The 14361-nt window shown below is 44.9% G+C and overlaps 1 protein-coding gene across 4 annotated transcripts in view; it reads left to right on the top strand.

Moving 5' to 3' along the window:
* The window catches only part of GJA8 (gap junction protein alpha 8), a 48129-nt gene that overhangs the window by 8469 nt on the left and 25299 nt on the right, over nucleotides 1-14361 (top strand). For 3 of the 4 annotated variants that reach the window (XR_010612143.1, XR_010612142.1, XM_065676398.1), the window contains exons 2-3: nucleotides 550-626; nucleotides 9788-9881. The gene's annotated coding sequence lies outside the window, so the exon portion shown is untranslated. Of the gene's footprint in view, nucleotides 1-549; nucleotides 627-9272; nucleotides 9343-9787; nucleotides 9882-14361 lie in introns of those variants that run through there. The other variant, XM_065676399.1, reaches the window with a different exon arrangement.

Genomic DNA, 14361 nt, shown 5'->3' with positions numbered 1-14361 from the left:
TTCCCCTTTCTGCTACCCCAAAGTAGCAGTGCCATTAAGTCACTGAGAACATGCTGGCATGCGTCTGGTGAGAAGAATGGACAGCCAAACTATTAGACTCACAAGCAGACAATGTCCGTGCTGCCCAAGTCTAAGGAGTTTCATCGTTTGCAAGGGAACAAGAAGAGAATAAACCAAGTAACTGAGAAGCATTCACAAACTCTGCTTAATGCAAAGCCGTATCCCTTTTTTATAGTGCTGTCTGCTGTCTAACCTGCTTCAAGGGAGCATATAGGAAGAACTCACCTCTCCTTTCAACAGTGCAGTAGTAGTCTCTAGAAAGTCAGGCGCTGAGAGATCTTGCAGAGCTATGCACACAAGCTTTGAACAACTCAGTAACTGCTTTTCAGATGAAAGGAAGAAGAGCCCACCTCAAAAATTATCTTCCTTCTCCTCATTAACTTAACTAAAAGTGGGAATGCAAAGCTACAGTTTTCTCAGAGGCCTAGGGCAAAAATGCATCTTGTATTGGCAAGTGGTAGAAAATCTCCTTTTAATTTATCCATTTAGATGCTTGCAAGAGGGTCAAAGTGAGTGCATGATCTCTGGAATGGCCTAAGAATTGGATCTTAATTGGCAGTTTTAATGTAAGTACAACAATTTTGCATTTATTTAAGGTATTCTTACAGCTTTTAGAAGGTTTCTCTGATTTCTGTCCCTCTCAGATATTTCTTTGGCAAACACATCATCCAAAGAAGCATACAGAGCAGTGCAGCATCCTAGTTCATTAGAGTCCATAGATATTTACTTAATTTCACTTACATTCTTGAGTTGCATTGAATTCAATGAGATTTAATAGCCTGGAACTTCAGCACCCTCCATTGCCAGCCAGGCCAGCTTTGCTGGGGGAATTCCGAGGCAGAGGAAGCTAGTTGATATACCTCTCAGTTGCCTCTGCCGTAAGGAATGACACATGCAGATCACATGGTGGTGTGGCAAAGGAAGAGATTTTATTTGCATTTGTTTGGAATCTGTGTCATTTGGACTGGTATTAATTCACACTTTGTTCTAGTAAGTAGTGATTCAACCCCAGATATATGCTGTGAGAGCCTTTTCGTTGGACTCTTGGTAGTCCCTAAGGCTGGGATCCTGCAAAGACTTGATCATGTGAGTAAACTGATATAGATATAGCTTGGGGCCATTTGTGTGGGTAAAGGTCCCTCTGTGTATAAATGTCATAGACTGGAAAATGTAGATTGTTGAAGCTCCTGTTTTTATCACCAAGAGCCAATGTGGTTGCTCAGAAACTGCTGGGGTGGCAGAGGTTACTAGCAGGCTGGACTCATGCATGCTGGGGGCCCCTCACCCCAGGAGGTTGCAACATGCTGCCATGGACAAGGGGTAATGGGTTCAAACTTAAATAGGGGAAGTTCAGGTTAGATATAAGGAAGAAATTCTTTACTGTGAGGGTGGTGATGCCTCGGAATGGGTTGTCCAGAGAAGTGGTGAATGCTCCATCCCTGGCAGTGTTCAAGGCCAGGTCAGACAGAGCCTTGGGCAACATGGTTTAGTGTGAGGTGTCCCTGCCCATAGCAGGGGGTTGGTACTTTCCAACCCTAACTGTTCTATGACTCTGTGATTCTATGTAGTGCCACTGCCAGCACCCAGTTCCTGGTATGTGCTCTCTGTATCACGGTGGGGTTAGGTAGCTGTGCTGCTGTGAGATTGCCCAGCTCTGAAGCTTGAGGCTTTACAAAAAGGCTGCTTAAGCAATATTGCCAGTGTGGAAAGAATCACTAGCACACTTACCATAAAGCAGTCTAGCTTTGCTGTGGGGTAGAAGGACCTCAGCCTGCTCTATACTCTTCTCCTCGGGAGGAAGAGGAATCAGGACTTGAATCCGCTCTGAAGGCCAGGCTCTCTAGAGCTTTCTCTGGAAGCCAGCTTCAAAGGAAGAAACAGTAATAGGAAAGAGAGACATGTGTTTAGATGATAGTGAGTGAAACTGAAAAATAAACAGCCTGAGCTATGGAAGGATTCTCAGATGGTGCTTATTGCTCTCAGCCAGCTTGTTCTGTTTTGTGATGGGCTGAAAGCAGTTTGAGACATAACCTCCCAGCTAAAATTAAGAACTTAATTAATTGCACAAATTTATGAGTAATGGTTCTTCTCACCAATTTTGTGATGTGTGTTGGCTGGGTTCTGGAGCCTTCTGTAAGCAATGCAAATTACAGCAAATGGAGGGGGCAGGAGGACACTGCTGGCCCAAGCAGAATAGAAGGGTACATTTTATGTCAGAAGACCAAATACCCATGCACTAAGCATGTATATGTGCATGCATACATATGCACATAGAATAAAACTGCATTTCTTTTGCTGGCAAGAGGTCACAAGTTAGACCAACTCCCAGCAATGTTATGGGGCACAGCCTGCTGGCAACGTCCCTTTGTAAGGGCTTCTCTTTCCAGAGTGTGCCATGAATCACATTTCAGCAGTGCGAGGGAAGCAGGCAGCCCTTCTCCTTCATGGTGCATCTTCTGTGTGGCAGCAGAAAGGCCAATAGGCTCACAAGGATATATTAGGCAGCTACACTTGTCAGCCTGGTATCCTGAGTATTTGTTAGTGGAAAGCTTGGAGACGGTTTGTGTTCAATTTTGTTGTGAGGGTGAAGGATTTGGTCAATTCAAAGCCCCTCAATTGTGTTTCTGGACACCTGGGTTTCCTGGTAAGATGCTGTCTGCTTGACTTCTTTCAACAGCCCACCCTTGCCCAGGAGAGATAACAGCTTGCAGAGGAAGCAGGTGTGTGTGTTAGTCAGCTACTGCCACAAAGGCAAGTAAGCCAGTGCCCTGGCTCTGACTGAGGCCATGCAGTCAATGCTCATGTTTAAATCTACGAGGGATGGAGAGGAGGCTAGGAAATTCTCTGAGCACTGAAGTTCCTGCTGAAGGCCTAACATAGGGCTTTCCCCACTTAGCTTTCCATTTCATATCATTTCAGTTCTCACCCTCTGCCCTTCATATATAGCGTAATGCACTTGGCTCCGATCCTAGCTGCAGACTGCTCCGTATAAATCCAGGCCCTGCATTCTCACTGGGTCCTTCACACACTGCAGCTTCTTGTTTTTAATGCTAGTGGAGGCAAAGATGAATTGTGCAAAGTTGCTGGCCTACACTGAGATGTTTCAGCTGTGGGCTGGTGTTGTTTCATCTCTCTGATTTGGCGATTGGCAGATGATATCAACATGGGCTCACGCTAAGGTGCTAAGGTGTGAGCCTTACCCTTGTGTAAGCTCATGCAGAAACCTGCTCAAATAAAAGCTGAGTAAGTCATGTCATCAGGTTTGTGTGTGTTTGCTGATTATTGTTTTCCCTAAAATGGTGGAAAAGGAAGTAGTATTTAAACTTGATTGAAACAAATTGAAGTATCTGTGAATTTACTGGCTTTGAGCTGAATCTTGCAGTTTTGTACTCAGAGTTTGGCTTCTTGATGGGAAAACTAAAATTTATTGTCCTTAAAAACTACACCTTGCCCCCAGTTGAGATATGACAAAAATAGATATTAAAATAATACACTTCTTTTTCCCTGGTTGGGCATGATGGATTTTGGTTTTGTGTGTGTGTGAGAGACAGAGATGCTCAAGCAATGCATGTTAGTAGAATAGCTGTTTTTTGCATGTGATACTCACTTGGTATGATGTGGCTGCTTCCTATAATTATCCTATGCCTGTCGGAGGAGAAAAGTAAATTGGTTCTTTCAGATCAAGAGGAACCCAAGACTCATTTGTTGACAATGAACTAAGTATTTAAGAGCGTTGTCACCAAACCAGTGACACCACAGAATGTTTCCACTGAAAGAGCACTTGAGAATATGAATTGCAGTGGTTAAAAGCCATGCAAAATCACTCACAAGACGCATAGAATAGGGAAATGGGAAGCCTTGGTGTCTGCTGTTCTCACACTTTTTTCCCATTCTCCTCTCAGGACAGCTTTGTGAAGAACCACATTTCTCTCTCAGGGAAAGTAACAATTTAACACAGCAGGGAAAGAAGTTTTGCGATGTGCTGCATGAAATGATGAAGTATCACTCAACTAACATATGGTAAAGCGTTCTTAAATAGCCTCATCTCCCTGCATCAGCATTTCTAACATCAATAATTTTATTGGTAATAATCAGTGAGGTCTGAGATTTGTTGGAGGGGTTTGGATGGCTACATCTGGGGTGAAAATATAAAGGGCTTTGAAGTATGCTGATAGAAGAATGCTGAGGCACCATCACAATTACTGAGCTAAGAAATGTGCACTGACTTGCAGCTCCCAAATTGTTTTGAAAACATAAGGAACGTTGCCTTGAGAGTAGTTGCTTTAATGCATTGGGTTCCTAAGAGCTGGGGAACTCCCCAAGTGCCACAATCCAGGGTAAATCTAAACTTGACTTAAACGTTACTTTCTCCTGGAGCTCCTGTGGCTGCCCATACTGGTCACGTGAAGTACTTTCTCTTGCACTCGGTACAGCCCCATCCCCAAAGCCTTTGAGAGAAGTTCTTCCCCACTGCTATGTCATAGGTCTGGGCAAACCCAAGCCAGTCTTCCTTTCCAGTCAGATTCTTTCCAATCCAGGTCACACAGCTTTCCTTTCACCTGAGCAGTCCTTTCAATTTTTCCTTCTCTGCTCAGAACTGTGTGATCATCCTTGCATTAAAAAAAGATACCTTGAGAAATCACTTCATATAATTAAAAAGCACTATTTTCCACTCTGAAAAGGGCCCACATGGGAACTCCAGCACAGGAATGACACAAGATTATCTTTCAGCTACCAAAGTAATGTGAAATAGTAGCCTGCAGTTGTGTAAGCAAATTGACCAACATTATAGGAATCCATGCATGGGTCAGTGATGATCTGTGGGGTAGTATCTGGCCTGTTTTGTGCAGGCAGCCTGCTTGGTGCTGAACTGGATGGGAACTCACATACAGCTGTGAGATGGTTCAGCTATGGAAAAAGAAGATGGATCTGAAGAAACTTACTGTACTGCCAACACTAATATCATCTAGCCTTGGTAATGGCCAGAGATCTCCAAAGATGGGAATTTCTGAGACCTCTCCTTCCTTCAGTTGTTCTTCTGTTACCTCCTGTGCAAGCTGCTGAACTCAGCTGGTGATGGTCAGAAATGCCCTGCAGCTTTTCCAGTTGTTGGAATAGGTGGTGATGTGGTAAGTGTGATTAATACGGAGAAATTAATTCTGGATTAGGTTGTAAGCTGCAGTGAAGGAGAATGGGGACACAGCAGAGTAAACTCATACCTTAGGCCAAGACACCAAGCAGTGTGGTAGCAGGTGAAATTCATGGCAGGAGTACAAGCTGCTGCATTGGCTTATTGGTCATTCAGTACTCCAAGCTCCTGACTAAACTCCTCATAGAAAAAGCTGTAGGAAGCATTCCTGTGACCAGCTCCCTGACAAGAGAGGCATGATCTCGCAACCATGGGCTTATTGCTGCAGGGAGGTTTGATCAATGCGGGGCAAAAAGACAATGTCTTAATATTGATGATAGACTCCTCTGCTGGTGTTGAGAGCAAATGGTTCTGTTGAATAACAAATGCCCTCACCTGCTGGCATTATTATGGTAGCTATTGCAGGCTGGAGCCCAGCCTGGCTAACAAAACCTGCTCAAGAGGAGGGGTGAGGACATGGGTGGTGAGCCTGTTCTCTGTGCAGTGCCACACTGTTTACAGAATCCAGTCTGGCTTGTTTAAAACCAGGTCTGTAGGAGCAGCCAGCACAGCAGTTACTGGGGCTCAAGGAAAGATCCAAGGATTTTTAGCAGGCAGAGATGTTTTCTTTCTGCACCTCTGTGAACTCACCAGAGCCTGAATACGACTCAAAAGAAATGCCAGACTGGGGAATGTGCTGCATCAGGTTTGTGAGCTACAGAGCTGTTAACAGGGCCTTAGAGATCTCGGAATAAGGCTCTTGGTTTGAATGCATTTCCTTGACTATCACACACAGCATCTCTGGTTCCCAGAGACCCCTCTACTCAGCTCAGTGATAAAAGTGCTTTTTAACACCAAAGCTGCTGTGTTCCCACGCCTGTTGCTGTCATGAGGGAGGCCAGTCTTAAACAATAGCAGAGGAATAAAGAATAGCCTCACCAATCGATATCCTGCCTAGACGCTGAGTCAGGTGGCAGCTTGTGCCTCTTGAAAATTCCTGCATTGTTCCTCATTTTTCATTTGACTGGGGTAAATTTTTATCTTTAAGGAAAGAAAACACATGGGACCAACTGCCTCTGCCACTTATATTCTCCACTGGTCCCTTCCCACCCATCCGCACTAAGTTGTGGTGTCTTTGTCCTTTGGTAGCCTCCAGCAGTGAGGGATATAGATATGATGTGCTACTTTGGACTTTGAGCTGAGTGTGATGTGCTGTGGTTGGGACACGGTGGCAGTGGTCTTAGGGCTCCTTAAGTCACATACATCTGCAAAGCTTTGGAGAACAAAATCTTTCACACATACATCTTCATAGGCGTGAATTTATGTTCATATTTACGTGATTGGTCTTAAAATGGTCAGAAGGCAAGGATGCAAGCACAGGTTCCCAGAAAATTTCTCCATATATGAGTGTTTGAAGCCTGGCAGGATGCTAGGACAGCCTGTGTGCAAACAGACATTTGGAAAATTGACAACAGTGATATCTGCTTAAACAAACTGCAAGATCCTACAGCAAGATCCACCTCAGCTGCATTAAAAACGTTTTCCAGAAGGAGAATGGGGCCAGGGTAGTTTTCTATACTCTCTGAATGTCAGAGGGTCTGTGTGGGGGTTTCATTCAGCTCCTGTCATCCTTGAGCATCACCTCAGGGCTCCTCTCACCAGCTGGTACCAAGAGGAGGCTGTGGCTCTGTTCCTTCTCCTAGCCAGGATATCTGCATCAAAGGATGCAGAAGACAAAGGTCAGAGATGGCTCAGGGGTTTTGTCAAGGCTGGGGGTCCCCAGGAAATCTTTGTGGCTCTTTGGCACTGGTTGCCTCCTGCTAGAAGGCCTCGGCGGGGTGGGGAGTGAACCTTGCTGTGCCGCCAGGCAGGAACTCTTGGAGCTGGAAAGGGAACTGGTAAGGGTAACGTTTGTGTGTGTAGATGTGAGATAAGAGCTGACCTACCCTTCACCCCAAACTGAACTCCCTCAAGCTCAAACAAGGTAAGGAGTCTGCTTGTGAAAATGCTGGGGGGAAGCCTGCCAGACCAGCAAACTTGCTGCTCTCACCTAGGGCTGGGAGCAGACACTGAACAACCATCCGTGAGGTCCATGAGGAGCTTACTAGGTATGTGACTGGGACACTTTGGGACTGGTGGCACAGAGGAATCAGGAGCTGAGGATGGCCTTGCCCCAGGCTTTGTCCTGAGGGGTAGAGGTGGAGGGAGAAATAGAAATTACAGACAATGATGAAATAATTTCTGATTAAGTAGATGACGTAGAAATACCATCTACTAGATACTTGATAAGGGCCTTAGTCATGTAGCCTGTGACTGTTGCTTTCAGATATCCGTACAGGAATATACATTACAGATACTGTCGCAACCTCTTCCCCCTGTGCAAATATGAACAGGGCAAATCCACAGCTAAGTGGCCTTAGATGGTCTTCCTGTACTGGCAGTCTGTTTCTTCTGGGAAAGAAACATCTCACTTTAACAGTATTCCTGTGTCTCTTGGGAGCCCCAGATCTGTTTTGCGCAGCACAGGAAGCAGTGCCTGCCAATGAAAGCAAAGCATGGCATGGTGAGGGTTGGCCTGGCCCTGAGATCATGCTCTCAGCACTAAACCCTACATGATTGCTCTCCCGGGAGCGAGGACGAGGCTCTGTCTGTGCTGCCTACCACTTGCAAGTGGTGGTGGGATATTGAATCTGAACGAGTAGGGAGAGACTCTTCTTGCCCCTGGTATCTTTATGAAGACTAGGAAACAGAAAGCATGGGTACCTCAGAAGGTGTTTTCCAGTGGGCGTATACCAGGAAGCAGCAGCTTTCTCTTCTCTCTTTATGGAGAGAGTCTAAATTCAGGGTACCAGAACAATGGCAAGAAAGAGCTTGCCTGGTTAAATGGTTGGTGCATCACAACCTCGCGCAGGCAGGGTCTCTCTTGAGGTAAACTTGGAATTTCTTTCAAACCCAGGCTTCTTTGCTGAGGCTGCTGGCAAGGATTTCATTGGCACCAGCTGGGAAAGGGAATAGTTGTGGCAACCACACCTGCCCCATGGGAAATAACGGAGTCCTTTAGCTATTGCAGTGGCTGCCTGTTAGCGGTGCTCTGGTTAGTTGATAGCTCTCCAAAGCAGCATTGCTTGGGCTACTGGGCCTCAGCTGTGGGAGCATCCTTGGTACATGTATGGATCCTTGTTTTATGTAGGTTATGGAAGAGATTCCTGAGTTTCAGGTTGTTTTGAAACACTGATAAGCGTGGTAACTTAGGCTATCTCTGCTGTTACTATGTGGAGTTAATAGTCACCATAACAGAAGGGATGGAGCCAGGATGTTTTGGCTCTAACAGCATGTATTGCCTTGTGATGTGGTTAAGCCTACAGCTTGCTGACTGCTTTTGTGGTTCCAGCTTAGGGACTGTGGTTGCACAAAAGAAATACATTTCTTATGAGCTTCTTCACCTGCTCTTGAAAACTTGGTGGAAAAAGATGTGGTTCCTAATCAAGCTGTTAGATGAAGCAAGTTTCCCAGGCCTTGGGGCTTGTCTGTGCAGTGGGCTAATCTCTGTGGGGTGTATGACAACCATGCTGCTGGGGGCTCTGCCCTGCTCTAGGGAGCATGTGTGAATCTTGCCTGGGAAGGCAGTAACTTCAGGGAGCAGACCTTTCCTCTCTGGGAGGGAGTGGTATGGAGGAACAGAAGCAACCAGCCTGCCTCTCCATCAGTGTTTGAGCAGTGAAAAATCTCTTTAATGCTTGCTATGGATAACCTGTAGTGCTTTCATAAGGAAAGATTTGTTCCCTGTAGGCCTGATGCTGTGACAGCTTACAGTGGAGATGAGCTGGCTGGCTAGACAGGAGGCTGCCTACAGGAAAGAGAGGGTGAAAGGTGCCACCTGCCAAAGTAGCGGTTGGTGAGAAGGTGACTGTGCTGCACAGCGTCAGCACACACATGATGGGTGGGGAAGCGTGAGCCCGGCTTCAATCCTTGTCAATGGCACCTCGTTGACTTTTAACGCTTCCTTATCGTGTCTGCGCTCACCTCGTAGCAGAGCTGATAAAATGCCATCGCTGGCGTAATCTCCTGAGCAACTCTGCAGAAAGGGTTGCAGAGCATGCGAGGCTGGATCGCCTGCAGCCAGCAACCAGCATGGGACTCTGTTCCAGAGCAAGGTAACAAAGGGATGGCCCTAACCTGAGGCAAAGCGAGGGCAAAGTAATCTAGTCCTGTGGAGCACTAGGTGTGCTGTTATGACTGGCACAGGAGAACGTGAATGCTGTGTTAGAGAAGGGGTTTGCAGAAGCTGGGATAGCTGTTACTTGTCTGTATCTAGTGGAATTGGAAACGTAAGCCATCTGAAGTGATTGCAGTATGTTAGTACCCAGAGCTAGAAACAATAGAGTTATGATAATGGGAAGGAATGCACGGGGGTTTTGTTGTCTTTCCTTTTTTCCAGGGCTAACTTATTTCTCTCTCTTGGGGTATTAAACACCTAAGTAGTTCTTGTGCAAATCTTAATTATCACTAAAAAAGAGTATTATTTTTCAGCATGTAACTGCTACCTGTAGGCCCACAGCAATCTTTAAAGCTGTTTCTAATTATTTTGTTTTTTTACAGGCAAGCAACCTGCAGTGATACCTTTGGGAGGGTCCTCTTTATGGCTGTGAACTAAGGACCCCTGACAATAAGCCAGTAAGAAACTACTGAGCAGGTATGTTATTTTTGGAACCTGTAACCAGTGCCAAACTGGTGTACAGTATCCTGCCACTACAGGAGAACAACGAAACTTGCCATGGAACTGTCTGGAAGGAAGAACTTTCCTTCTGAGTGAGAAATCTGGATGTTTAGGAATGCTTTTTTTGTTTGTTTGTTTGTTTCCTTCTGGATCCCACACTTGGTGTCTTTCTTCCTGAGATGGAGAAAATTCCTGATGCAAGAATTCCTTGCTGGAGAAAAACTTCTGAAGACTTTATCAAAAGAACTCAGGGCCAAAGTCCTTCACTTTTTTCATGGCTGAATTTTTGATTTAGCTTCACTGGTTCAACTCCTTCAAATGATGAAAGCTGAAACAAGGGACTTCTCCAGAGGGAGGAACTGTCATGAACAACAGAAGCTTCCAGTGAAATCTATAAACGGTTTCACTTTGACTTGCTGTTTTATTTTTCCATCTTACTTAGAAAATAGGCTTATGCAGTTCTCAGTGTATTTTTTTCTTCTTGGGCTACAGCTCTACTCAATACTATGTTATTCATTGAATGTTATTATCCTGCATCCCTCAGGAAGCACTAGTCTTGTAATCATTCCTGTAATCACTTTCACATACTGCAAAGTTGCTGAATGGAACAAACTCCTTCGTCATTCCCTGTATTCACATTGTCTTTGCCAAATTCTTCCTCTTTAGTACTTGCTTGGATACCTTGAAGTTTATTTTCAATATCAGAATCCCAAAGTTGTTTTCCTAGGAATATCTAGTGTTGTCCCAGCCACCTTTAGCAGTCTCTTACCTTTCACCCTGCTAGCTTTGATCTTTCTTGTGCTTTTGAACTGTTCTGCCCCTCTGCTCTATTCTCTTGTTTCTGTCCAACATCTTGTACTATCATCTCTTTATTCCAGTGTCTCCCCATTTCTCCAGTCTTTCATCATCCCCTACTAACATCTGGAATCTGATGTGTGGGAAACCCAGTCCTTTTCCCAAGGCCATCTCTCTTCATCACCCCAGCACTTCTGCTATTCTTTCTGACAGTAAGACAACTTTTCTTTTCTTGCATATGGACCTGTCAAATCTCACCATTTTTTCCTCTAAACCCTGATTTTTTTCCTATGCTGCCTAAGTGAAAAGCTCAGTTGCCCTCAGTTACAGCAGTGTTGCTTGCAGTCAGTCCCCTGCCTTCCGAGTCCTGCTCCATTACACTTGTCATTCTTCAGCTTCATATTCCTTCTGTGGCTTCTCTGTCAGGTTTCAGCCACCCCATGTGGACTCTCTGTGTCCTCATTTCATGACTGTCTGCTATCCCCTCATGCTTGCCATCCTCCTGAGTGGTGTTTAACCACTTATTGCACTTCCTGACTCTTTCTGCATCTCCTTGCTCACCATTATGCTTCTTTCAAAGCCTTAAAAATGCCTTTTCCTGCATTTTTTAAAATATTTTTTCCCTTTATTGGCCCTGTTTGGCAGGACCAGGAGCACAAAACCTTGGAGACAGTGAACACCTAATTCCCCTTGAGATGAATACTGGTTATCTGCCCATCTAGGAGTTAGGCAGCTGAATACTGTTAAGGTATTTCTGTACCAGTGTGCACCCACTGTTTGCTCTTGAGACCAGTACTTATATTGCCTACACTGCGAATGCCACCTCCCTCTGGAGGTCTGTGGTGTCTGTCAGTAATGTCACCGAAGTCTGCATTTGGTAGCAGCCTGAGGAACTTGATATCTAGTTCTTGCTTCAGTTCACTGGGATCCATAAGCAAGCTGTCCCTCTGCCTATCTCTCTGTCATGGCCTGATCTCATACAGGTTTTCAGAGAAGGCATTCCAGATCAGTTGGTGCACAATGCAGGGCTGTTGTGATCAGTGTCTAAGACCAGGAACTGAATGATCAGATTTAACTTCCTTCTTTTCTTGGAGGATGGGAAACATAACCTAGACCCTCACCTCTGAAATCCACTGTTTGTAGAGATGGAGGCAGCTATGATGTTGAAGCTTGCTCAGTCTGTCAGTGGAGTGTATGAAATGAAGTGTATGTAATTTTAGGGTAAGCTGTCATGGTAAGTGGGACTGTATTTCCTATATGTCTTTCTGGTAATCTCCCCATGTAAGAGCAAGACCTAACATTCACACTTTATCTAACTGTCTGCTTGTTTTTCTTGGAAATTTTAAATAGCTTCCTTGTCAGATTTGAGTGAATTTCATCCTAGAATGTGATCCAGCCTGAAGGCCAGGGCAGTTTGCCAAAAACCAGGAGGTCAAAGGGATAAAGTGTTGAACTTGATTTCTTTCTTGTTTTTTTGCCCCCATTCTAGTACAATATCCTAATTAGTGGCCACTAGGCCATGTAACCACCATCCTGGCTTGCTATCGTTGTTTTTTCTGGAGTGCTTGTTGATGAAACCCCCTGCGTTGAGTACTTACACCAGGAAAGATAGAAGGTGGTGAGACCCATTTTGAGATGGATACCCCTGCTACACACAGCTGTGAGATATCCATGTGCTCCTGAAGTCATGCCCTCTGTCGGTGTTTTCCCAAAGGCATCTGATATGGTGTTCCCTTGAGGGTGCTGGGATTTGCTGGTGCTCTCCTAAGGTACCCAGCACCAGCCACCTCCACTACTTATGCAGTGTGCAGCAGTGAGGGGATGCAAGCTACTAGCTGAGCTGCTCCTGCAGTCAGCACTAACCAGCTCACGTTTGCTGCAGATCTAGCGTAGCAGTTCATTGTGCCAGCAAAATAGAAAGGAGGAAAAGAAAAAGGGAATAGAGAAAATAAAAAGCAAGACATGGAGATAATGAAAGTGGGGGAGTACTTCTGATATTGTAACTGTACCAGACTTAGGTTTCTCTAGTTCCATCTGGGCTTTGTTAAAAATGAGGCTAATTAGCAGCAGCAGACGTGAATGTAACAACTGACAGGGGAATGAGAGAAGCTATAAGAAAGCCATGAATTACGTAGGTTCTCTCAAAGATCTTTTGTGGAGGGCTTAGAAGTAGCAGTTTTCAAATGGTGGCCTACTGGTTGCTCTTATCAAGAGATTGGGATGCTGTGGAAGGTGGGAGAAGGGTGCAGCAAGATGCATGATATGTCTTCAATCAGGAAAGGGGGAGAACTTGGAGAACGGTTTACTGGAACTGCTGAAGGATGATGGTATAGCTCGAAGAAAGATGTAGCTTAGGAGTAGATGCTAATTTTGTGGAAAGGGGGATGGGGATTAATGTAGCTAAGAATAAATGAGTTTATGGAAAGGATACTGGTGGTTATTTGGTAACCAGGAGCTTAAGTGATCAAAGAGGTTTAGTAAGCCCTTCTGACTTTGCCTTGCCCTTCCAAAAATATATCATGGCTATGTGGAAGGTCACCTCCCATCCATTCTTAGACGTTAAGTACCCACTTTGGTATAGGTGGCCTATCAGATTGCAGAGGCTGGGTAAACATTGGGATATATGATAGTACATTTGCTGAGCTGCAGGATATAAAGGTAAGGTTGATATTTGGAATGCCAAAATATTTGTGAGGGGAAGCAGGATTCTTGGTCTTCTCAGCTGCTTGCCCTCAAAATGGAAGGAGAAAGCATTTGAAATTCCAGAAGTCTTTGCAGGCTCCAGGCTATAAACAGGCTCTTCCTGTATGAAGCAGTAAGGATCTAACAGTAATCAGAAGATGTCTGCTTTTCCATACAGGCCTAATGCTACTGGTATATGCTCTTGTGAGGGGGTGAAGCCCATCAGTCAGGGGTGACAGGAGTGCCCAGTGCTACTGATGTGGATCATCCAGGATGATGGTATTGAAGATAGAGTTACACAGTAAAGAAGAAATGAAAGCCCAGTCAACCTGAAGCAGGGGAAGGCAGAAAGGTGAAGAAGTCAAAAACCAAAAGAAAGATGGAAAGAAGAAAATAATTATGAAAAGGTTGGAGAAGTATTGGAAGCATGTTGTACAGTGGAGAAGTGTCCTTACCATTGAATACACTTCATAAATACTGTATTTTTTTCAGCTAGCTAGGCTGAGGGCCTCTGTGGGGTCAAGTACGCAAATGATGGGTCCCCAAGTCCTGCTGCTCCTCCAAATTCAATGAAAGTATAATTTATCCCCTAGATAACTATTCTGAATTTATCTGGGAGCTGTACCTCTAGCATGGTCTGCATCCTCTGTATCAGATCTCTGTGTAAGTCTGTATTCCCAAAAGTAATGTGAAGGAAAATATGACCAGAGGAATGTATTTGCTATTTTACTTTATGGATCACCAGGCAAGTGTCATATGCAATAGTCATGGATGCTGTTTATTCCCTTCTCTCTCACTAGCTTGAATGCAATGGTCCTGCAGCTTGGGTCTCTGAAGGAGAGGCTCTTTGGGTTACATATCTTCATGTTGTGTCACCATCGGCCACAGCTATACCTTGGGGTGTAGAGTGTGCAAATGTTGCTGTTTGGAAGTGTTTGTAAGACACTGTTCTGTATTTCTGGTCCTAGTCAAGAGACTA

This window comes from Lathamus discolor, chromosome 4 (genome assembly GCF_037157495.1).
Source record: "Lathamus discolor isolate bLatDis1 chromosome 4, bLatDis1.hap1, whole genome shotgun sequence".
Lineage (NCBI taxonomy): Eukaryota > Metazoa > Chordata > Aves > Psittaciformes > Psittacidae > Lathamus > Lathamus discolor.
The sequence above is the reverse complement of the archived record's forward strand: the minus strand, read 5'-3'. Positions and strand labels throughout refer to the sequence as shown.